This window comes from Scaptodrosophila lebanonensis, unplaced genomic scaffold (assembly GCF_003285725.1).
Source record: "Scaptodrosophila lebanonensis strain 11010-0011.00,11010-0021.00 unplaced genomic scaffold, SlebRS2 tig00001415-arrow-pilon, whole genome shotgun sequence".
NCBI lineage: Eukaryota > Metazoa > Arthropoda > Insecta > Diptera > Drosophilidae > Scaptodrosophila > Scaptodrosophila lebanonensis.
In genome coordinates this window covers 3,413,698-3,437,116 of record NW_022060742.1, presented here as the reverse complement: position 1 = coordinate 3,437,116, position 23,419 = coordinate 3,413,698, and the positions used below count along the sequence as shown (strand labels likewise).

The 23,419-nt window shown below is 37.0% G+C and overlaps 1 protein-coding gene across 1 annotated transcript in view; it reads left to right on the top strand.

Annotated features, from left to right (window-relative positions):
• Positions 1-1,108: 1,108 nt before the first annotated feature.
• The window catches only part of LOC115632378 (spectrin beta chain, non-erythrocytic 5), a 42,491-nt gene continuing 20,180 nt past the window's right edge, over positions 1,109-23,419 (top strand). The window contains exon 1 of the mRNA XM_030529501.1: positions 1,109-1,330. The gene's annotated coding sequence lies outside the window, so the exon portion shown is untranslated. The remainder of the gene's footprint in view (positions 1,331-23,419) is intronic.

Genomic DNA, 23,419 nt, shown 5'->3' with positions numbered 1-23,419 from the left:
AGAGCGCGGATCGCCATCCGAGAATTAACCGAAAAAAGAAATCAAACATCAAAAGTGCCAACAACAAAGTCGAATTTTACCGACCAAAAAAAGCCGCGACTCCGTGAAAAATTAACGAAGCCATTGATTAAAACGTGCGTTATCGCAGATTGTTTTTGTTTTATTTTGCTTTTTACACGCAATTACTTTTTCCGCTTGTTATTGCTGCCGCTGTTGCTGATGGTGGTGGTGTTGTTGTTCTTCTTGTTGTTGTTTTTCTAATTAGAAAAAGCACAGAGAGTAAAAACTCACGGCTGCTGTGCCGGTCGGTATTGAGTTCAAAACGCGGCTAATTACTGGCCCAAAAACAAAACAGTGCGACAAAGCTGGTTTTTGCAATTACTTGTGTGCATGTGTGTGCGCGTGTGTTTGTGTGTGCATTTATGTGCATTGGAATTTGTTAAAAACAGTGACGAGCCGTATTAAGGTCAGCAACAAGTGACAAACATTCTTGGCATAAATTACCGCGTAAAATATACTAAATAGAAAAAGAGAAAAACAAAGCCTTGTCTAATCGTGCAGCATCAATTTTATAATCAGAAAAATAAAAGCTTATGGAATTTCTTCTGTTGTTCGCTTTATGAAGAATTCTTTTCATGCAGCAACAGCAACTCTTGCCATTGCCTTAAACACTTTTTGGGCTTTTTTCTACCGAGAAACAACAAAAACAACATCAGGAGCAGCAGCAGCGGCAAGAACGCCGCAACCACAATAATAGCAACAACAACAACTTTCCGGTTTTCTCTACTACTTCATCCTACTTGTTGTTCTGTGTTCCACTCTTCTTTCACTCAAAAACAACTCTTTGAGCAGCAGATTCAAGTTCACGTTTTTTATTTTTGTTGTTATTAGTGCGCTTGAGAGTGTGTTTGCTTATGTGTGTGTGTGTGTGTGTGTGTTTGTGATCTTCTGTGTTGTTGTTGTTGTCTACTTTTAACCTCATCTTCGTGCTATACGCGAGTGTTTTACCCACACAAACACACTCACACATGCGCATGCCTACAAAAAGATCGTAGTGAAAATTAAAGGAAAAAAAATAAAGAAATAAATAATAATTCAAGCAACCGCAGCTGCCACCAACAACACCAGGGAAAAACTTGAAAAAGTAAAAACCAGTAGAAAAATAGTAGATCGCCGTCTTTCTCGTGTGTATGTGTGCCACTTTTGGCTACAAAGCGAACGAGCCGCCGTCACCGCCGCCAACAAAAACAAAAACAACTTAATATTCATACACACAGGATTTAACATAAATCATTCACGCTGGATTTAGGATACTACGAAGCTGTTAAGGGTAAGTCCCAACCATAACAGCAACTTAACAGTGCTGTCTGCTGTCTTTGATTCCACTCCAAATCAAAATCAAGCTCAAGCCTTTTTGGCCAAGCCCCACACTTATGCAACACTTAACACAACCCACATACATACTATACTTGTACGTATGTATGTAAATTCAAAGCTTAAGCAAAAAAACAAAAACCTACAACAACCGTATCAATTCATTGCTCTCAGCACAGCGGAGGTGCCAAATTCAATTAACGGCTCTTAAGTTGCTGCCAACATGCAACAAAACCAAACTATTCCCATTCAAAATAAGCGCGCGCACGCGTGTGTGTGAATTGTAAAGAGCCCATAATAATAATTTTTTATGGGCAACGCACCCGAGTCGCAGTTGTAGTTGTTGTTGCTGTTGCTGTCTGTGTACACCTGCGGCAACGCATTTTTATAGAGCCAATAAGCCAAAAACCAACACAACTTGTTGCATAATCGCATTAAAATAAAAGTAAAGCCGCCACCTGAGCTCAGCGGGCTGTCAAACTGTACAGTTTGATGAAGGGCACAATCACATTGCGTGCAAGAAACTCATAAAAAAATTGCGAGTTGATGACTGACAGGCTGTGGTGTATTTGTTGTTGTTGTCATAGTTTTTATAGCTCTGAAAATTAGCATAAAGAGCCACCAACAGAGGAAGAGAAAGAGGGAGCGACGAATTTCTGCCCATTTACAGGTGTGCAATGTTAACAGAGCACAGTAGACTGTGTCTTCAAAAATGTTGTTTCATTTATCATAAATTGTAATTCAAAAAAAATGTTTAAAGAATACAAAAGCAATATATTAAGGTTTTAGTATTCATGCTATAATTTCTTATCTATTTTATTTTGAGTTTTTATTTAAGAGTTTTAAAGTTAGGCTTGTGTTGGATTTGGCAGCATAATGAAGTAAAATATACTCGTATGTATACAGTATATTATGTTCCAATCAATTTATGTTTATTTTAAATCAATATTAAGTAGATATGTTTTAAAAACTTTTGCATTTACTAAATTTCCACACGTTTCGTGGTTTTAAACCACTGTACAGCGGCTGATGGTGGCGACGTCATTAAGCCTGGCTCTGGAAGTGGTCAGACTTGCAGCGCCTCAGACGACGCCGTCGCCGTCGACGTCTGTTGTAAACTAGGCTAAATAGGGTCTTAGCCAAAGCACGTTTTGTCTTGGAGTGGTGGCAGCGTCAGCGTCAGCTTGCAAGTGTGTGTGGCTGTGTTTGCATGTGTGTGTGTGTGTTGGTCTGTGGCTTGACTTGCTTTTCTGTGCCTGGGCTTGGTCTTGGGTCTTGGTTTATTTTTAAACCGCATTCCGCGTGGTATTTGCCACACAAACAAGCAGTCACATGTACATATATAAATATGCACACATGCAAAGCGGACAGACCACTTAAATGCTCATAAAATATTCTACAGTACCGTTAGTAGTGGCCGTTTGCAGTTTGAGAGTCATGCAACAACAATTTCAAATCTTGCTGTGATTTGCGTTCTCTCTTTTTTTTTCTCTCTCTCTCTCTCGTTTTCTCTTTCTGTCTCTGTGGCAATATGATGAGTTGAATTGCAGTTAAAGACAATTGCTGGAAGCGTGCCGGCAGCAGCGATTTCGCTAAATTAAATTATGCTTTAACAGGGGGCAGCAAGAGGCCAGCTACAACAAATACAACGACAAGGCCAAGTCACTGTTAAGTGATGCAGAGATCAGCGCTCAAAGATCAGCCGCATGCCAACGCCCCACGCAGACAGCAAATGTAGCGAAATGAAACCAAAAGCAGCAAATAATCATAATTTATCAAATTTATTTATTTAAGAACAAGATTCATCAGCGGTAGAAGGAAACTGCGAAAGGGTGTCCCGAAGTTATCCATTCGCTGGGTATTGCTTGAAAGCACAAAATTGTAACCGAACGTGTTTCTCATTTCTAACAAATAAATTCTTTGCCTTTTCAAATTACAAATATTGAACATATCTGGCCACTCTTTTATTGCATTTAAAGTCTTCTGTAACAGCAGCTGTTGCAGTTGCTATCAAACTGTAATGAAATATAATTCCTATTTGGCACAACATCAAGTTGGTCCGTTTGTTGTATTATTATTTTCATCATATGCCATATTTGCAAGTGCTGGCTGTGTGTGTATGTGAATGTATGTGGTTGTCTGCACGTTTGCTGCTCGTTGCATTCCCTTTCAAGGCAATTAGAAGTCACTGCAGCTGGCCAGCCAACAAAGTCATGCCTTTTGGTGATTGCTGTTGGTGTTGGCATGGCATTCTTTGGCATTTGGCGCAATTCGATCGCTGTATTTCATTTGTTGTTGCATTGGAAGTGGGTTTATTTTTAAAAAAATACAAAGCACATAATCTCAATAACAATAAAAAGCGAGAGAACCGCGAGAACAAAGGCAGCAGCAACAAATACAACCTCTACGGAACAGTCCATCAATCACAACGTTATTAACATAGCAATCAATCACCAAATGATTTCAATAAAATTAGAACAATTTTCTGATTTCAATTACAATAAAAAAAATTTGTTTCCAATGCAAAAGGCAGACCTCACGCTTATCGCTTAATTTCAATAAAACTTTACACTAGAGATGTGCGTGAAACTTAATTGAAGTTTTTTACAAACAAGAAATCATGATGATGAGATGGATGCGTGAATATATATTGAAAAACAATGGGGCCACAAGCTTCTTCTTTCTCGGATTTAGAAGCATCTTAATACCAAGTTTGGTTATTGTAGCTCCTACACTTTCTCAGATCCTTGCGTTCATATAAACGGACACAAAACGGCCATGGATATATCGACTTGTCCTATCATAATGAATATTTTTACTTTGTGGGGCCTCCTTATATGTGATATACACATTCGCACGAAACTGGTTTACCCTTTCGATTAAGGTAAGGGTAAACAAATTAAATAACCTCCTCCTAATTAGCCTGCGACTGTGCGTGAGAAAACGATCGGCCTATTGCAAAAGTTGTGCGTTTGCACACGTTCCCATCACTACTTGGAACCTTGTAACCAATGGCTCATAAATGTCTTTAACCTATTCGGGTCACTTCACTGCAATCAACTAATAACAAAACTTGTGTAGATGATAATTGCACACAAGTGCTTCAAATTTAATTTTCTGATTAGTGATATAGGACGGCAGAGAGAGAGGGAGAGAGAGAGAGGGACAGAGAGGGAGAGAGAATGTGTGGGCGAAAGTGTGGATAATGAATTGATAGTGGTGTGCAATTCATCAGCCCTTTTGCAAAGTTATTTTTATGAATGAGTGGGATAGGAAATGAATTGGCACTATCATTATCATTTCTATAGAGTGTTCAAAATAGTTCTGACAAATGCGACTGAAATATTTTGCTGAAACAAATAATCGCACCTACTTACTATCTGAACTGTTTCGAGTATGAAACTAAGTCCAACGGCAATAAAATATACTAAGTACCCATATCAATAATAATATTAATATATATACTACATATGTATGAGTATTATAAATATTTATAAAATTTAGTTGACGTGCAAAGGCTTTGGCATGTTTTGTTTTTTTTTTTTTGCCAATTGATAAGCTTGCTTTGACACGTCGATTTTGAATGATGATGAATGATCCACCGATCTGATAATTTAGAAAACAAAATAGAATACCAGACTTCCCGGAAAGCGTGGGAAAAGCGAGACGAGTTGGGTGTGGGATGAGCGTGTAACCTTTTTCAAATGTTCTGACATTGTATTTTATAGAATATATAAAATTGTATGAAAGAACGAAGCTTCAATGACAACTATACACAGCTCTTTAACATGTACAACTTTTATTTCATGTAAAGACAAAAAATAAAAAAGTAACAAATTATGAAGACAAAAATGTGGACATTCGGGAAATTGTTAAAAAACTAGTTTGGAGCCGTCCGGGAATTTTTGCAAGATCCGCAAGGCTATGGGTCAAGCAATTCTGGAGAACGGAAACGAAAGATTGACCAACCCGAATAACTCAACGGGGCTTTAAAAGCTTTTTAACTATTTTCAAGATTTTAAAACGAGGAAATGTAAATGTGTATTTTCCTCGATTCTCATTGAATTGTACATTTCCTCTGATTTATCTGACGTTCTTTATTAAAATAATATAAAATAAACTGATTAAATTCGGTTTCATCTGTTTTCAAATCAGAATCATTATAAGACGGACTTTTTTTCACATATAGGCACTGCCATGATTGATTGCCGCAAATAAATTGATCTAAATGGAATCTGCATTTCTATTTATCTTTAAGTATACTTCCCTATTGGGAACCAGTATTAAACTAGATTTGAATTGAGTTTTTATCATTTATTTACTTTAATTAGTTAACTGTTTCGACTTTGTTAAGTCCCCTAACGTGTCGCAGGCATTCATTTTGACTGCTTTCTTATCTAATAAGTTACTTTGTAACTATTCTTGTATGAAATAATAACAAACATTTATGTCTACCACTTAGGACCATCACATTAAGTATAAACTTTTTCCATTCGATTTGTATAGTACTTTGAAACTCGAAAGATGTGAACAACGCTTCTAAAATTGTGAGTTACTTCATAGAATTCGTTGAGATTAGACCACCAACAGGTGCCAGATAATACGACAATTTCAGTTAACACTGCATTCTATGGCTTCATTGCGTCTATCAATATCGTGATTTCATTATTATTTATAGCCACTGAATGGCACTATCTAGCTATCGGTATTTACCCAATTTGATAACAAAAGAGCAAGAATTAAACTCAATTAAAGCTACTTAAATACACTGGTGCCATATACATATAAATATATAGTATGTGGAACAAAGCGTTCCAATTTGCATTTTAAAACTTACCCGATAGTTCCGATTGGCTGGCATTTGAGAGCGGGCAAGAACTATGCGGGTCGCAAATTTGTGTCAGCATGCAAAAGGCCATTACAAATAACAGTAAAGCGCTCTCGCTCTCTTTCTCTCTCCCTGGCTCTCTTTTCCACTCTCCTGTGCACTTTGGCAAAAGCATTTCACTTGTCTATCAAACAATTGCATATGGCCAAGTGTTTTTCAATTTGAGGTTTTGGCCTTTTATTCGACTTGTTTTTTGTGGAAGGCGCGCGCCAAAAACAGCAGCAACGACTTACATACATAGCTTTACAAAAAATGCACATTCAAGGCTACAAAAACAACAATACAACAACTACTATAACAATCTTTGGCCCGCTGCCGCCAACGGCGCGCTTTTAAACTGGTTTTCTACTTAACTTGCTGCTGTGAATTTTGCTTTCTTTTTTTTATAATATTGTTGCTGCTGCTGCTGCTGCTGCTGTTGTTGTTGTTGTCTGAATGCAGTCAAAAATATGCTAAGTAATACCAAAATTTTGTTGTATCGCAGTTAGCGCAGGAAATGCACTCGAAACACACCTACAAACAAGGGTAAACATTTGCACGATTTGCAACGGAATCGCAATGCAATACTCTATATGTATATAGTACGAGTACATATATATGTATATAGTTGTACATATGTACATACGTGCTAATGTAAATTTTGTCTGCTGCAACTTTGATTTGAAGAATGGGGGTCTTGGTCTTCCACTGGCTCCGCTGTTTACATTCGCTGGCCGTAAAATTCTACATACGAGCACTCGTAGGAGAGAGAGATATAGTAGAGTTGGATGCATGGTTGGTTGGTAGCTCTTTAGGAGGGGCCTCTGGGTGCAAGGAACTTCAGCGCATGTGTCTGGCTGCACGGAAATAAAATGTGTGCCTGCTCTTTGGTCGTCAGACTATTCACTATTAGTCATATATTGCGTATAGAAAGCATGTCTTAAAAGGGATTTTGTTTACACAGAGATCTGACGGCAAAAACAAGCAGAACAGCACAAAACAGCAGCCATCATCAGTCGCTTCTGCTCTACATCAAATATTCCACAAATCTTGCGTACAGCTACACTGTTTTACCAGAAGCAGATTATATTTTATCTTAAGAATAGCAAGATGTTGCTATTTTCAATATCAGGGTTATCCCAAACTCTTTTCTATCACAGTTGTTTCAAATTAAGTAAAAATAAAAAAAAAAAAATAATATCTTGCCATAAGGATTGTTTTTGCTTTGGAAAGATAATTAATTAAGGTTATTTTCAATTTTATGGTTATCTGTTGATAACTCTTTCAAAGTTTCTTCAAAACTACGCATGACCAGGACTTGAAGAAAAAAAACTTTCTTTTTCGCCAAATACTTTTTTTTCGCGCAATCGGTTCTTCCTTTGGAAAGATCAAGAATCAATTAATGTTATCTCATATTTATTCCTAAGAAATGACCCGGTGACCTTGTCTGCTGGTAGAACTGTCTTCGCGTTCTTTTGAGACGATTCTCTCCGTTTTCTCAAGCTATGAATGGACGCCAAAACTCGGCCTAATTGTTGTCGCCAAACATTTCATTCAATTGTCATTGAACAAACGAGAATCGCTACTCTTAAGGCATTGTTTTTTAAAACATATGTACATATGTATGTGCATCAAACTTCATGAAAAAATTAATTAACTTTTTTTTGTTTACTACCAAAATATCTGCACAATCAACACCAAAAACTTGGAACAGCAACAAGCGAATGCATTGTAAATACAAGCCATGTACATGCTTACAAACAAAAATACTCGAATAGTACAAACACAAGTACTTACCCGTATATATGTAAGTAGTTCTGTTGGTGAAAAATCGCAGCAACCTTGAAAATGGCTTCGATTGGCGACTCAGACGACTAGTGAAATTTTTATTGTATTATTGCAGACTATGCTTTTGTTGCTCTTTTGTTGCTGTCTTTGCTTTTAAACTTAACCATTTTGAGAGTCGAGCCATAAACAACAATTTGAAACAGGTTGTAATACTCGCAGTTGGTGCTAATGTTGTTGATTTTGTTTGCTTGTGTGTGTGTGTGTTCTTTGTTATTGGTCTAATCGAGTCCAGTGCTTAGGAAATCCAAGCAACGGATGTGGAATTTGTTGTTGTTTGTTCTAACTGAAATCTGCAGAATGTGTGACGTAATCGGGGGTTCTCAAAACTAATAGTTAGCTAAACCTACTGGCTGCTGGCAACACTTATCAGAAATCAGCAGTCCCAGCATTTTCGTCGGGTATGGATGTTTGGAAACAGTCTCTCTCTCTCGAGACTCGAGACTAATTCTTCATCATCATGCCTGCCTGCCTGCCCGCCTGCCAGCATCTTGTTGCCTTATCGCCACAACACTCTTTAGAGCTCTAACGAAAATAAATTCAACCTTGACTTGAGCTTTAATTTTAGCAAATTGCTTTTGCCATTTTGTGATTTTGTTATTTATACTCGTACGTTTGCTTTGTTTTGCTGCTCGCAACCCTTCAAAATTTAATAACGCTCAGCTTTAACAAATAAATTGGGCGCATCCTCAATGTTGTTGTTATTACACATACTATGTAGTTGTTGTTGTTGTTGCACTTCATCTGCCGGCCACCAGCTCAATCAAAATATTTTGCTTATTAGCTGCAAAATAAACAAACACAATAGCGTGAGAGTTAAATGAGCAGAACTTTGTATTCTGTGAATGGGCTTGGGAACTGGAAAGGGGAAGTACTATACATATACAGTATTTTAAATATCGTAACGGTCCCATACATTCATTTTCATAACAAACTCTAGATACAGACGTACAGTAAATCACTTACCTCTATATCTATCTATCCTTACTTAGAACTTGTACTTCCCTTCATCATCTCGTAGAAATCCTTAAAAACTACAGATGAACTCATCTTCAATGCGCACTTATCCGTCAGCCATGCAAATTATTATTATGAAAAGTAAAAAGTATGATAAGTAAATCCCAAGGAAGCTTTTTGTGGCAGAAAATTATATTTTGGTGGTCCAATTGGTATAAAGTTACTTTTGGATACTGATGTCTTTAAAATTATCCGTACTTGTTTTTTAATTGTTTTTTAGTGCGACCGACGTTTCCAGTCAATTAACCTGACACCCTTAACCCATCAGTTAATCTATCATCTAGCTATCTGCCATGCTCTGGTGACCTGCATCGCATTAAATGCGAATTCTCTTAAATGTGATTTAAGTAAATAGTGCCTTCCTGTTTGCTTTTCTTTTTAGAGATGATGGATACTATACGTGGCTTGTCTATACAAATAGTAGTTTTTCTTTTGATGTTTATTTAGTTAAGAATCGGCCAGCCAGCTTGGTCATACATGTATGTATATGAGAAAAGCCACACTTTACAAAGTTGAATGACAAGGTACATTCATAGTAATACATAATGAACAGATTACATCTACACATTGATCATCTCTTTGTAGAATCTCATCATCTCCCAATAGTTTAACCTCAACCAGTTTAATAAATTTAGTATAGACCGATTGATTTAAATGCATCATCAAATTTTGAGTCTTTTTTAAATTTGTCAACTTGTCAATTGTTTTTTTATTCCTTTTAATGTCGGTTGATTTCCTGCATGTATGTCAACATTATGAAGCAAAAAAATCTTGACACCCTTTTTCATACAATACGAGTTCGTATTTATGTGAAAGTGATTTAGAGAGAGATTTAGTTCATTTATGTGAAAAACTTAATTTTAAAAAAAGTTGTTACTTGTTCCATTTTTCTATTTGTTCATTCAATTGTTGAATCTCAGGCAATACTTTCATTTCTTTTAAGACTGATTAATATATTTTGGCTTTTTATAGTACACCTAAATTAATAAAAATAATTAAATTAAACAATAATTGTGTGTGTGTGAATGAGAAAGAAAGCAACGATTTTGAGCGAAACGAACCAACAATATACCAAGAAAATCTCAGAGCTCTCCAGCTACAATTACGATCTTCAAGCTTGGGTCCGAGCATAAAACCCTAGGTTTACTGTTATATATGTATGTATGTATGAGATATACGGCTTGTCGGCCCAGGCGTTGGCAATTAATTACATTTTGCGCACTTTGTTTCCGCTTTGCGGCTATGCTAGAATACACACAGAGGTAGTATACAAGTATATACACATTCTTGGATATATGGTAGCTGCAGAGAAAGACAAAGAGCAAGATGAAGCCATAAAAGCGTCTTTTGTATTTGTGCAGCTGGCTGGGAAGGCACACAGAGACAGTCCCAATGAAGGTGTTGATGGCCATGCTAGCTATCTAGTTAGTTGTTGGGTCTGTTGGTGCATTGATTTTTATGCGTTTAGCAACAACAAGAACAACATTGCGCATGTGCATGTGCTGTACTCGTAAATTGTTTTTTTCATTCTCTGCTACTTTGTTAGCTATGCGCTTTGCATATGGCAGAGGTAAAGTTCTATAAATTATGCCCTCGGCGCTCAAACGGCAGCAATAACAACAACAGCAGCAGCCGTCAATCGATCGAAATCAAAAAGCGTAACAAAACGACAGACAGAGACTGAGAGAGAACCGGACAGACAGTCAAACAGACTGACAGACCGACTGACTGACTGTCTGACAGCGAACAACAAGCAATTTCAAAACAGAAATGCCAAATTCTCAAGCCGGCTCAACATTACAGCTGTGAAATGCGAGCAGTCGAGCTACCAAGCTACCGACTGCCAAGCCAAGCCAAGCTAACCCATGCCAAGCCCCAGTCCCAGCTCCAGTATTCAGGCTTACCTTGCCGCCAGCTTGGCCAGCCCTGCTGCTTGGGCGCTTTTTGTGCCACAGTCGTTGCCACCATTCTGGCATTCTTCAACGTACTTTTGCTTTATGTTATGCGTTTTGTGTGTGCGTTCCACTTCTTTCACATCGGTACAACAACAACAAGAGCAACAAAAACGGCAAAATACAATATAAGTATGTAGCTTCACACATACATACATAGTTGATATTTATTTATGGTGTTTACCTTGCCGATTTGATCTTGAGTCGTGCATATGGCGTCAGAAGGTCCCTGAACTGATGATATGACATTAATATGGTTTTGCGCATCCTTCAGTTCAGATTTCAGGAAATTGCATTAAAATGATTATCAATTATTGGAATAAGCAGAATATAATTTGTAAGTGACCAAAATTCTGTTACTTGAAGATTTCAGTTTTGGATTTCTTCAATGAAATTTGAACTTTTAGGCGTCAAATAACATATGGATTGAAAGTAAGAGTCTTTTCAAATAATCAAATATTCGTAGTTTTAGATTTGGATTCCAATTCCAATACCATCACAAGTTTGGAATTAAATCGTAAATTGTTTGTTCATAAACAGTTTTAACAGTTCATTCGAAATCAACCTAAATGGAGTCTGGAGAATGCCAGGAATCGTCTTAGCTCATGTAAGAAACCCACAACCCCCGGATCGGGTTTCCCTCTTTGAATATGTCTGCTCATCATTCGGCACATTTTACGCCGTCGTAGTCGGCGGCCCTTTCGCTACTCTACAAGTTGCAGAGATCGGCAGAATAAAGCATAAGCAGAGCACTTCGCTCATAATATTACATCTGCTCCCCTTCAATATCATCGGGAGGGCGCTACCAACACAATCCTAAGCGTAGAGCTCCTTCCATCCATCCGACTTTTTACAGAAATACCAAAACAAAAGGGTCCACTAAAAACCGAAGGGACCAACCTAACCTCACCTTAAATGCAATATTGGGGAAACAAAGCACAGACATTGCGGAAAAGAGCTAAAAATAATGGCTTGATATTCACGAGACTTATCGGGAGAGAATATGGTGCTTATATTAATATAACGTATATCTGTATATTGGAAAATATGCCTTTTTTTGTACTTAGGCTTTACAACAAAAACCGTAGTAATTGACTTAAAGTTCAAGTATGTTGCTGTGATAAAGCACGTTTACAGCCTAATTAGCTGAAAAACTAAACCGGTGATGATCACAAAAACCATTAGCTTTTAAACACTTTCCGCTTGAATTCTCACGTCAGCTGGCACTTCTTGTTCCTCTGACATTGCCACTGCATGACAAACAATGTAAATTATTGTGCTGCAACTACGACTACTTAGTATCTAAAAAAAGAACTACTTATGAACCAAGAGGCCAGAGTGTACAGTCTAGAGTCGAGAGTCAAGAGCCCCTGCACAATAAAACGGCATGTCTCTGTATTTTCTAAATTGGTATTAGCCGCGACGCTATGTAGATAGTAGTAATGGGCCAAGCGGAAAAGGTGACTTAGCTCAAGTAATCTTGAAGCAATTTATGACTTTCTTTCTTTGCTTTCCACATATGTATGTATGTACATATGTTTGCAAAGAGAATGGCTGCAGCGTTGCGGCGACCTGGACATTCTGGACTTTATCTATTTGTCTGTCAGCGCCATGCGAGGGTGCCAACCAGATAGATAGGTATTGACAAGACTTATCGGTAATGACTGCAAAAATACACTCATAAATTTTGCAAACATAAACAGGTAAAAAAAAAAAAATATAGAAATCAATGGGGTCATCATTATATGTACAAATACACTATGCACAGTGCTGGCAGTGATGTCAGAGCCAAGTTTAAATGTGCGCCGTTAGTGTTGAGTCATCTGCCAGGCATGGGAGCGTTGAAAACAATAGTTTGTATGACGACTTGATTAATTAGCTATCTGTCTCTGTCTCTAAGTTCATTCGTCTTCCCGTCTCCCATTCTCTCGGGCATAGATCATATTAAATAGTATGATGCGCAGACAATTTCCAGCAACGGCAAATGTCCGTTAAAAACACATGACAAACAGTTCCGAGTGCGCATTCTTGGCTATGGCTCGATTCGACTCTACACGACTCGACTCGACTCGATTCGACTTAGCTCAACGCGACTTGCCTAGTTGAATTTAATTAAAATGCTATTAAAACATGTACATTTAGATAAACAACAACAAGCTGTGTGCTTGCGTTATACAAATGTTTCCATTTGCATTCTAACCACTTTTGAAGCTACGACTCAACCTTGAAAAGGCTAGACTTGTGTATATAAAATGGTGGATGGCGCACCCCCTATACCCTCTCTCATTTCGGAGTTTTTGCTATTAATATTAGAAAACTAATTGGATTAGGAACAAACATTAGGTGTAGTACCCAAATGTAATCCCAAAAGGAGAAATAAAGGGCTCTAAAGATTCTATGAAAGATCTGCATTTATCTGATGGATTTCCGATCAACTTCAAAATTAGTTTTTATATTCTGGTTACAAATACAAAACAAACTTTCTTCTTAACTTCAGCTGATAAATCCCATAAATATATAGCTGCTGTACGGAAAGCTCTTTCCCTCGACTTAGCAGCGGATTAAGGCACAGGCACAGAGGGTTATCTGTGTTACATAAATTGATTTGAGTCGAGTACACCCCTTGGAGTTTTCGCGTTAGGGTATTTGCAATAAAACGGCGACTTCACTCACAGAGTTCTGTGCAAATATGCATATAATTATAGAAATGATAATGCCGCTATATTCATGTTCTCGATGTTGTTGTTTTTGTTACTTTTGTTCGCTGAGGAAAAAAAAAATAAATAAAATTACACGCTTAAATAACAACAAAATATTTGCTTAAACGCTGACATCAGACAATTATTGAGTGTTCGTTTTACGTAGCCATAGCTCTGTGTGAGTAAGTAGTATTATTATTTTTGCTTTCCAAAAATTCGTTTTTGGTCATTTTTTTTTTACCCGTTTTCGTGAAATTGTTGCGGCTTTTTAGCATTGTAGCGTGAATTTTGTGTATTCCCTCTCTCTGACTTTTTGGTTTGATTTCTGTTTGTTTGGCTTACTTATTTACCATTTTTATTATGACCCTCACTCAGGGCCGGCCAACAAGCAGAGCGTCGCGTCTTCATCATGTGTTCAGGTAAATAATCGAGGGAACGAGTGAATGGCCATGCATGTGAAGTTCTTCCATTTCCCGTTTCGTCAAAGGCCCCTTTTCATAACTAATTTGCATATGCCGCCACAATATACGAGACACCATCGTGCAGCAGACCCCAAAAATTTGCCAAATAAACGAGGTGTTCTTGAAATTATTCGAGATGACAAGAAAAGCCGTGTGGAGTGTTAAGCAAAGAAAAGACATGAAGGAGATTGAAATGAGATAAGAGATAAAAGTGTTAAAGCCTTCGGCCGCCAATTATAGATAAAGAAATGAGAAAAACAGTAGATATTCCTCAAAGGTTGACAATTAATGCAATAATTGCTTGGCTTTTTCTTTTTTATTCAGTGCCAAACGGCCGCTTGAGGTTATGGTGTGCCTCAATATATCATTTTATGAAGCCATCAAAAAGCCACTTAATAATAATTTATGCATAGCACTTCGAATAAACAAACAAACCATATACACCAACATAGAAGAAATTCTACAGTAAAAATATTTGTGGTTTTTCAATTCGTTGTGCAAATAACGTCATCAAAAATGAATTTTGTCATGTAACTTTAAACTTTTGATACCCTTGAACAAAAAATGGTTAGGGTGCTTCGTTTTTGTGACGAGGTACGTAATAGAAGCATTGTTACTCCAACGCTTCTTTTTTCGGTTATCTGGATAAACCGGCTGGTTTATTTGTAATCTAAAATATCACACATTTTACTATAACTTTATGATGATAAAACTAAATGTATGAATAAATAATTTACAGCATTTTCTATAACCAAACTACTTACATATATTCATGATCCATTGAAATAAATAAGTAAGTATTAACATCAGCCAAGCAGCCATAGAAACGGTCGAAATCGGACTTCTGTATTATAGGCCATGAAAACAAATTTATATTCACGGACATGAGTCGGCGCTCTTTCTTTTGTATATCCACTTTATTGTATTGTTTTCCGACCACACTTATGCGGGAAAAAACCAATCTAGCCTGTCTGTTAACTCGGCTAAGAACACATCACGCAGACTCCTCCGACTCAAATTATCCTAGCTATCTTAAAAATGCCGTACTTACCAATATCACTTGTGGAACTAGTCCCCGTTTTGGGTTTGATCTTGCTGGGGTTCCTTCGTTACGTAGCTGTTCTTTGAATCTTGACGTGCATTCATTTAACTCTTTAAGGCCAAAGCCCAGGCCTAGGCCTCCAAAATGTAGGCCACAACATTTTTGGCATGATTGTTTTGCATGATTTATGAGGATTAATGTTTCTTGAACCGTTTAAAACAGATGTCCCCAAAAAAGTGCAGGGTATTCCATAGTCGTTAGCAATTTGCTATAATTATCTTGGATCTTGGCTGTGCTTCACATTCAATACTCGATTATGTGCTAACTATTGAATATGAATATTCTGCGGTTTGCGCAACGTGCGCCTCTTGAAAATGAAATCAAATTGATGGGTTATAATATTTTTTACAGTCAATTCTGTAAATATCAAGCAGCTGTTTGGCTTGTAAAAAACCCATAGAAATCATTTGAAATTGATTTAAAATACATAACTTTTCCGTTTTAAAATTATTACAACATATTGTTAACAAGATCATAAAGGAAAAGACGTTTGAAAAGAGAATTTTTGTGTGAACAATATTTTTGAATGAGTGAAAATTTGTTCCACTCTGTTGACAATTAACATTTTGCTTAAAAGTACTTTATTTTTCGAATGAGCTGTATGCTTTAAATAAACATCAACAATAATAAAAACTATAATGGCACTTGAGTAAACAGCAAATGGGCCGGCCGCCTGTGAAGACTGCTCGATATATGTGGAGGGGACGTTCAGACGTTGGGCCTACGGCCTCAGGCTTAGGGGTTCGGCAGCTGATCCAATGGCAGCCAATTAAAAATTCAAAAGCAGGCAATGGGCCAGTATTTATCTATGACAAGGGTTGCCGCCACCCTATCACATGATTCCAATTTCATTTGCCATCTTTAAGATACAACTTGCGACTATGCTTGGAAATTAGGCATCGGGCCGTAGCCCGGGCTATGAAATAAAGAATGACGCTCAACTGTCAAATGAAATTGAAATGTTCGTGGGGAAACATGAGCAATTTGTAGCCTGATATTTTGTGATTGTCGTCTTGTGGTACATTTTAATTAAAAGTAGAGCAAATGGGGCAATCGGGGCGCTGATAGCGAGCTTCGTTTCTGGGTTATAATGACAGCTCTTCAAAAATAACTCAGTTCACATGAGTGCGGTTCAGTTAAGTCTATTTCGATGGCAAATTTCTTGTTAACTTCCTGCACAGCAACGGAAATATTTATTGAATTTGTTACCCCCTCAGATACACTAAGCGTTAGAATTGTTTGCAAATATTTGTCTTTCCATAAGTCATGAGTGTTTGTCATTAGTGTACGACAATAAAGCTTTGCCGGTTGAGCCGCTAACGTGAGTCACGACTTGAGAGTCAGCAACGCCTTATTGGGTTTCACACGTGTTGGAGCTTATTTGCGCGGCAGGTTTTTGCAAAGGAGGAAGAAAGCGGGCTTAATTAAGTCATGCCGGCTTACAGCGACTTAAGTAGGAAGCTGAGCTGCCCTAGTAGAGAGCTAAGAGCTTAGATAATAATTATTAATTAGATGGGCCGTAACTTTGGTGATGATCACACGCTCGTCAGATGCGAACGTTTTTCTTGTGAACTCATTTAATATTTATGGAACAAGAGCTTAAATCTGATTATTTATTATCTAAATCAAATACATTAGAACTAAACTTTAACAAATGAACGTAAAAATATATTAACAAAAAAAGAAACTGGCCTAGTACTGCCTACAGTGCACGGCCAATCTGAACTAGGGACGGAATGGAATCATTTCAGACATCAATGATCAATCCATGATTTATTGAGAACTCTGTAAAATCTAATAGATTTGTAGCACGCTAAATGGCTACGCGGCTGTAGAACTAACTACAGTTTTAGCAGAAAGCTTAAAAACTACGAATAGACGTTTGTTAGTGAACTGTGCTATGGAGATATTTGATTACATCTATCTATTAGTTCTATTAGTTCCACGATATTGCCAATTGGTATATCAGTATGATTTAAATTAAATAATCATTGATCAATAATAGAGCGCACTAAAACGCGTTTCTATTGAAAAGTGAACTAGCAATAAAAGCGCAACGAAATAAAGTTCCTTTTGTTTACAAAATTAGATAAGATAATAACCCTAATGAGCCGCATATTAAGATGATAAGAAAATAGACAATACATTAATTAGTCGGTATTTCTTTATTGGCATTTAAGGCGCCTCTATTCCTTATCGAACTAAGCCATCGTATCAGTTGCTTTAATAACTATCGATAGGCTCGGAGGCATCTCTAATTGGCCGGCACTTCCCTCAACTACTGAACAAAATCGGTAAAAGGAAATCAATCAAATGCTTTAGCACTCGCCAACCTTTTGCGAAAGCAGCTGCTAGCAACTTTTGCCAACCAGTTTGTTTACTCTATGATTGAACTCTAACACCTCAGCCGCCAGCACTAGCTCCAGCACAGACTCGTATATCATAATTGGCCTCATCTGTTACAAACCGTAACCGTTCAGATTAATAGGCCTATATCCGCCGTAACGAATTTTAATTACACACAACAATTAAAATGAGCAACAAGCCAACGCGTGCTTGTGACTGACTGTAACAATCTCTGCCATATAATTAATGACTATGTGCGTTAATATATATACTATATATGTATATATGCTATTTTTTATAACAGATAGACAGTCCTGATGATGCTATGCACGGGCTAAGTCGACTCTGTTTGGGAATGGTTCGATTAAAATTAATAAATTCGCTGCACGCCCCTGAGGAGAGCACAATTCAAATCAGTTTTATAAATCATAATAATGGCAACAACAAACATTTCCCTTTTAATTGATTTTTATTGTGTGATCAGTGAAATTTGTAGAAAAAATTCGGCGCCATGCTGTTAACATCCATGCGAATAGATTTCTATTGATTGCAAAGCTAATGATGTCATCAGAGAAGTATTTAATTTGACTCGTATATGCTGGTCAATTCGTTTGTGTCAGCAAATCTATGCTCGATTGTGGGGCAAAGCTATGAAAAACTGCCCCCACAATTTCTAATTGGGATCTATTTGTAAATATAATACAAATTGCAAAGCAAATGAAGCGCCACAATGGCATTCAACTGATTTAAAGCCGCTAATTTGCATGCCACAGCCAAAGCCACAGCGACAGCGACAGCAGCCTTAAAACTGAAATGGAATGAAATAGAAGAGAGAAAACGTGGTCAGCTAATAAACAGTAGCTGCGCATGCGCAGAACGAGCAGCTAAACATAACAACAACAGCAGCAGCAACAACAACAACAATAGAACTCAGCTCACATGCTCAAGCTGTCAGATTTGCGCGCAGGCGCGCAGCGCACAGCTGCGTCTGATGATGTCATAAATAGTGCCTGCACGTTAGCCTCATGTCGATGTCAAGATATGATAGTATGTGTGTGTGTGTGTGTGTGTGTGTGTTTGCGTGACGATGGGGCGCGGGTGTTGCCGGGGGCGTTACAAATGCCAAACATACAATGAACATACCAAAAGCCGTACTCCAAAGCCCAAATAATGGCAAGAAGCATGGCGAGCTCGCACACCATTGACTAATTTTTGCACATAACATTTTCAATTTGAACAAAAGCCAACAGCAACTCATGGATGGAGGGGAGCCATCGAAGTGAAGACAAGCCATTGAAGCATGTATTATGAGTATATAGTGTAGTTATGACAATAATGAGCCAAAAGTTCGGTAATCATATTTCTGTGTTGAAAGCCAGGGCTGCTTAAATAAATAATATACTTGTACAAGTATAACGACCATCGAAACGAATTACGAGAATTTGCAGATTAAGAGCGACAATTATTTCTAATAGCACACACATTTCGTCAATTAATCTGATTAAATTTGAAGACATTATAATTCTTTGCTAATCATGCTGATGCAGCAAGCTCAACATAGTTCTCTTTTACAAGTATATATTAAAATTAAGAGCGTTCCGCAGCCAACATCTCGTCTGCTTAAATATGCAGGAAACGCATTCAAGTTCTTGGATACAGAAATGTTTCTTTGATTGATTTCTCATCTATGAATAGTTTTTAGCATTAATCGAAATGAATACATTTTTGGCAACAACTCTCTCAGCCACAAAAAATTAATACCGACAGCATTTTTTGCAAAATAGCTGCTGGCTTAACACAATGCGAATAATGTATTAGCGATTTGATCGAACGATTAAAAGCTACTTAAGGTTTTATCTTTATCATTTTTATTTGTTTTTAAGCATTACAAATGCAAAGCGTTTTGCTCCGTTTTCTCCCTCAAAAGATTTCAAATTGAGGTTGAAACTGAAACTGATTTGACAAAAAGTCCGTTAGCAAGATTTTATCATACAGTATGTATGTCTGCTCGATAAGATCCCACAACAAGATAATAAAGAATAGATATTTTGCAGCAATTTATGAGATGTGGGACTCAAAAGAAGAGATCAAATGAGGAAGGCCTCCAGTTGGCCTTAAGACAAAAATCGCAGTTAAACCACTCACCTGATTTGGGTCCGTTGGACGATAACCATTTCGTAAAATTCCTAAAAGGACGTGGAATCCACTCAAAATGAATGCACCAGCATCGTGAAGGACATGTTGTCCGACAGACTTAATACACTAGTTCGTGCAAAACGTTGTGTTACTCTGAAATGCGAATACTTTAAGATAAAATAATGCAAAATTTCAGTTTTGTGTTCTTCCTTTTAACGCACCTTGTATGTGATTAAGCATTTCCTTGAAAAAAATCATACACATTCCACAAGTAACTATAATACTATAAGATACTCAAGCATTTGCCATTCATCCATTTATGTCAGCTGTCAAAATTGGGTATTTTAATAAAAATGCATTCTATTTTTCTTTATATTTGAAGCCTTGAAATATTTATAAATTGTTTGATGAAACCTTTTACTGCCAACAAATGTCTAAGCCAAGGTGTCATTAGGCACCTGCGCCAACCCATTTAAAAATGTTAATGCCAAAATATTCCATATACAAATTAAAATAAAAAACAAACACACATTTTTCGGCACGTCATGGCAATAAATATTGCAAAGTTCTAACCCATTTCATTGCTGTTTTCTCTTTAGGGCAGTTTTGTTTTTGTTTTTCGAAAATTGTTTAGCATGCTGAGCACAAATAAAAGAATTTATAACATTGTTTTTGCTTTTGTGGCTATGGTTGTGACTGTGACTGTGACTGTGACTGTGTCTGTGACAGACTGACTGGCTTATTTGTTGAGTCTAAAACGGAATTTTAATTCCAACTGCCTGATGAGGTAATTTTATGCACGAATTTTCGAAAACGACAATACCCAACAGCCAGCAGAAGAAACGCAAATTTACAACAAAAAATAAAATGAAAAGAGTTAACAACGACAGCAACAAAAACAGCTTTGCATTCTACACGTCTCATTATTTTCGTTAGTTTTTCAATATTCTAGACAGCTTTTGCGAAAAACAGCAACACAAAGAAATTAGTGTTGGACACAAACGCACAGACAAAAGAAATGACAGTCAAATTGAGCTTTATCTTTTTCAATCAGCCGACCCTGACTTTTGAGCGGGCTAGAAAATAATTCTCGAAATCAGTCGCAAACATTTAATTAAAGCCCAAAATTGTTCACCATGCTGTGGCGCATGCGCGCTTGTAAATGATTTGCATTTTTGCCATATAAATTCATGTTTGAATAGGAGAAAAACAACAACAATAACATCAGCAAAAAATAAAAATGGCATATGTTAAATGTTTATTGATTTATGCAAATTTTATGTGGAGCGGCGTTGGCTGTGAGGTTATTGGACGACAGACTGCCGGCAAATCAGCAGGGAAGTTGCTTGCCTATGTAGAACATAGCCCCCAGAGCTACCGCTGTTTAATTTAATGGCACTTCTTTCTTCTATTTATAAATAACAACCTTCAGAATGTGCCTGCCAGCGATGCAGGGCATCAAATTTTCGAGCTCAGCTGCTGCCACATGTGTAAGCCGCATGTGTTAAATGTGTCTGTCGCGTTGGCAGCGCATGCGCAACATTTGCCCTTGTCTAGCGATCCTAGTAAACAGGATGCTATGATTGCCGTTTGTTTTATTGTTGCCATTTACTAAAAATAGTCCAGACATGTCTACGACTGCTCGCAGCTGTTGGATGCCACTAAAAAAATGAAGCGTATTTGTGAACAAACAAGGAATAGTTACAATCGCTCACTGATTTAAAATGAAACAAGCTATATGTGTATGAATATGATTTTGATGCTGTACAGGACTCTTAACATTATGATATCTTTACCTCACTTGGAAATTCATAAAGCTTAACATTATTCATATATTCATAATATTAATATTAAGAAAAGTGAATAAATTGAAATATATTGTAATGCTTGCTGTAATAGCAAATGACAAATCCAACAACGTTGTCCTTCACTCTACACCAAATACTCCACGGTAGTACCTGGTAGAATTCTTAGATATGGAAGCTGCAAGTATTCTCTCCTCTGCAATCATCCGATCTATAGCCGAACTAGGGTGCTATAGCACACATAAACATTAGCACTCTTTTTTTTCTTTAAACATTTAATACAAGTATTTACAAAAGTGTTCATATTCTTCTTTCTGATTATAGTCTGCATTTTTGAGGTGAAGATTCATGTTATTCTTTTTTTGTTAAGCCTAAAGTTATGCCCCAATTCGCTTTCAATTAACAAATACAAATAAAGCCACAGAACTGCCACTGATAAGAAAGTTTACGCAGCACCTGTTATCGGCAAATTGTAAAGTTTATTGTCACTCCAATGTTTGCAGTTATTGTTTATTTTTCACCTCTTCTTAATTGATTTTCTATTTCTTTTTTGCCATTATTTGCACTAAAGCAAGCGAATTTATCTATCTAGTATTGTTTGTCTACAGAACATACTGCAAATGCCTTTTAGATGACCTCAGATAGAGCGAGAGACCTTGCCTAACGCTTAGATTGTCTTATTATTTTACTATAATTACAAATTTAGAACTGTAATACCTGCAAAATATGTAGTTCGTTATTGGAACTCTTTTATCCATTTTCTCTCTTCGAATAAACAAATTGAGCAAGAGGGTATCTGAAGATTTTATTAGGACTTGACCTATCATAATGATTAAAAATATTGCAACACAAAAATGTATTAGTTAGCTACAAAAATTTATGGAAATTCCATATCATCAAAGCATTAGCGACTATAAATAACTATTCTAACTCCAAGTGTTACAAAAAGTATGCACCATGGGCTAATCTTATGTTTTTGGTAAAACCCAAAATGTATGACGAAGGGAGGGATAGTTAGTGGCTGTCAGCGAATTCAAAAACATCCAGATAACACATTCCATGAGCAATCAAGCTGAAGAGAAATACATCATCAAATTTTTAAATTCTTAAGCTCTAGGTAGATACCAAATATGATTTAAAATTATAGCAAACGTATAGCTCCTTTAAGTCCCCAGTAACAATACAATAAGCGTAGATAAATTTGTCTAATATTTTACAAGTATGTATAAACTATGTTTATTAATGAAAAAACATCTAGTCCTTCCATGTTTCCAGCGCCTCTAAAGTTATGGCCCACTGTACCATTCATGGGTATCATTAGTTACTTCATATCGCGTGAGACATAATCTATAAAGCAACATATGCCCATGGTATGTGAGTGAGGTATCATGTGATAAGATAAGTTATAGGCTTGTATCATTTGTTTTTGCTAAAAACGAAGCAGAAAAGCTTAGTTAGTTAGTTAGTCTCCATCAAGATTTACGTGCATATTCACTATTTCTCTCTCATTCTCTCCCCGTCTCTCTCCCGTCTCTAGTAAGCAATTATTTAAGCATGTCGTTGCTGATAAAATGTGGCATACGCTATCTTTTAAGAGCTTCGGTATGATAACGATAAAAAGAATTCACCATAGAGTCCCAAGGAATTTTTGCTACTTTCATTTTTTTTTCGTTTTTTGCTCTCACGTTTAACGGCTATTGCTCTTAGCAGGTTGAAAGATAAGCAAAAGGGTAAAGCTAAGAATTTACCCGAAAAAAAAACAAAAAACAAAAAAAGCTCAGTGACCGAACGGCGTGGACAGTGTAAAGAACTGCT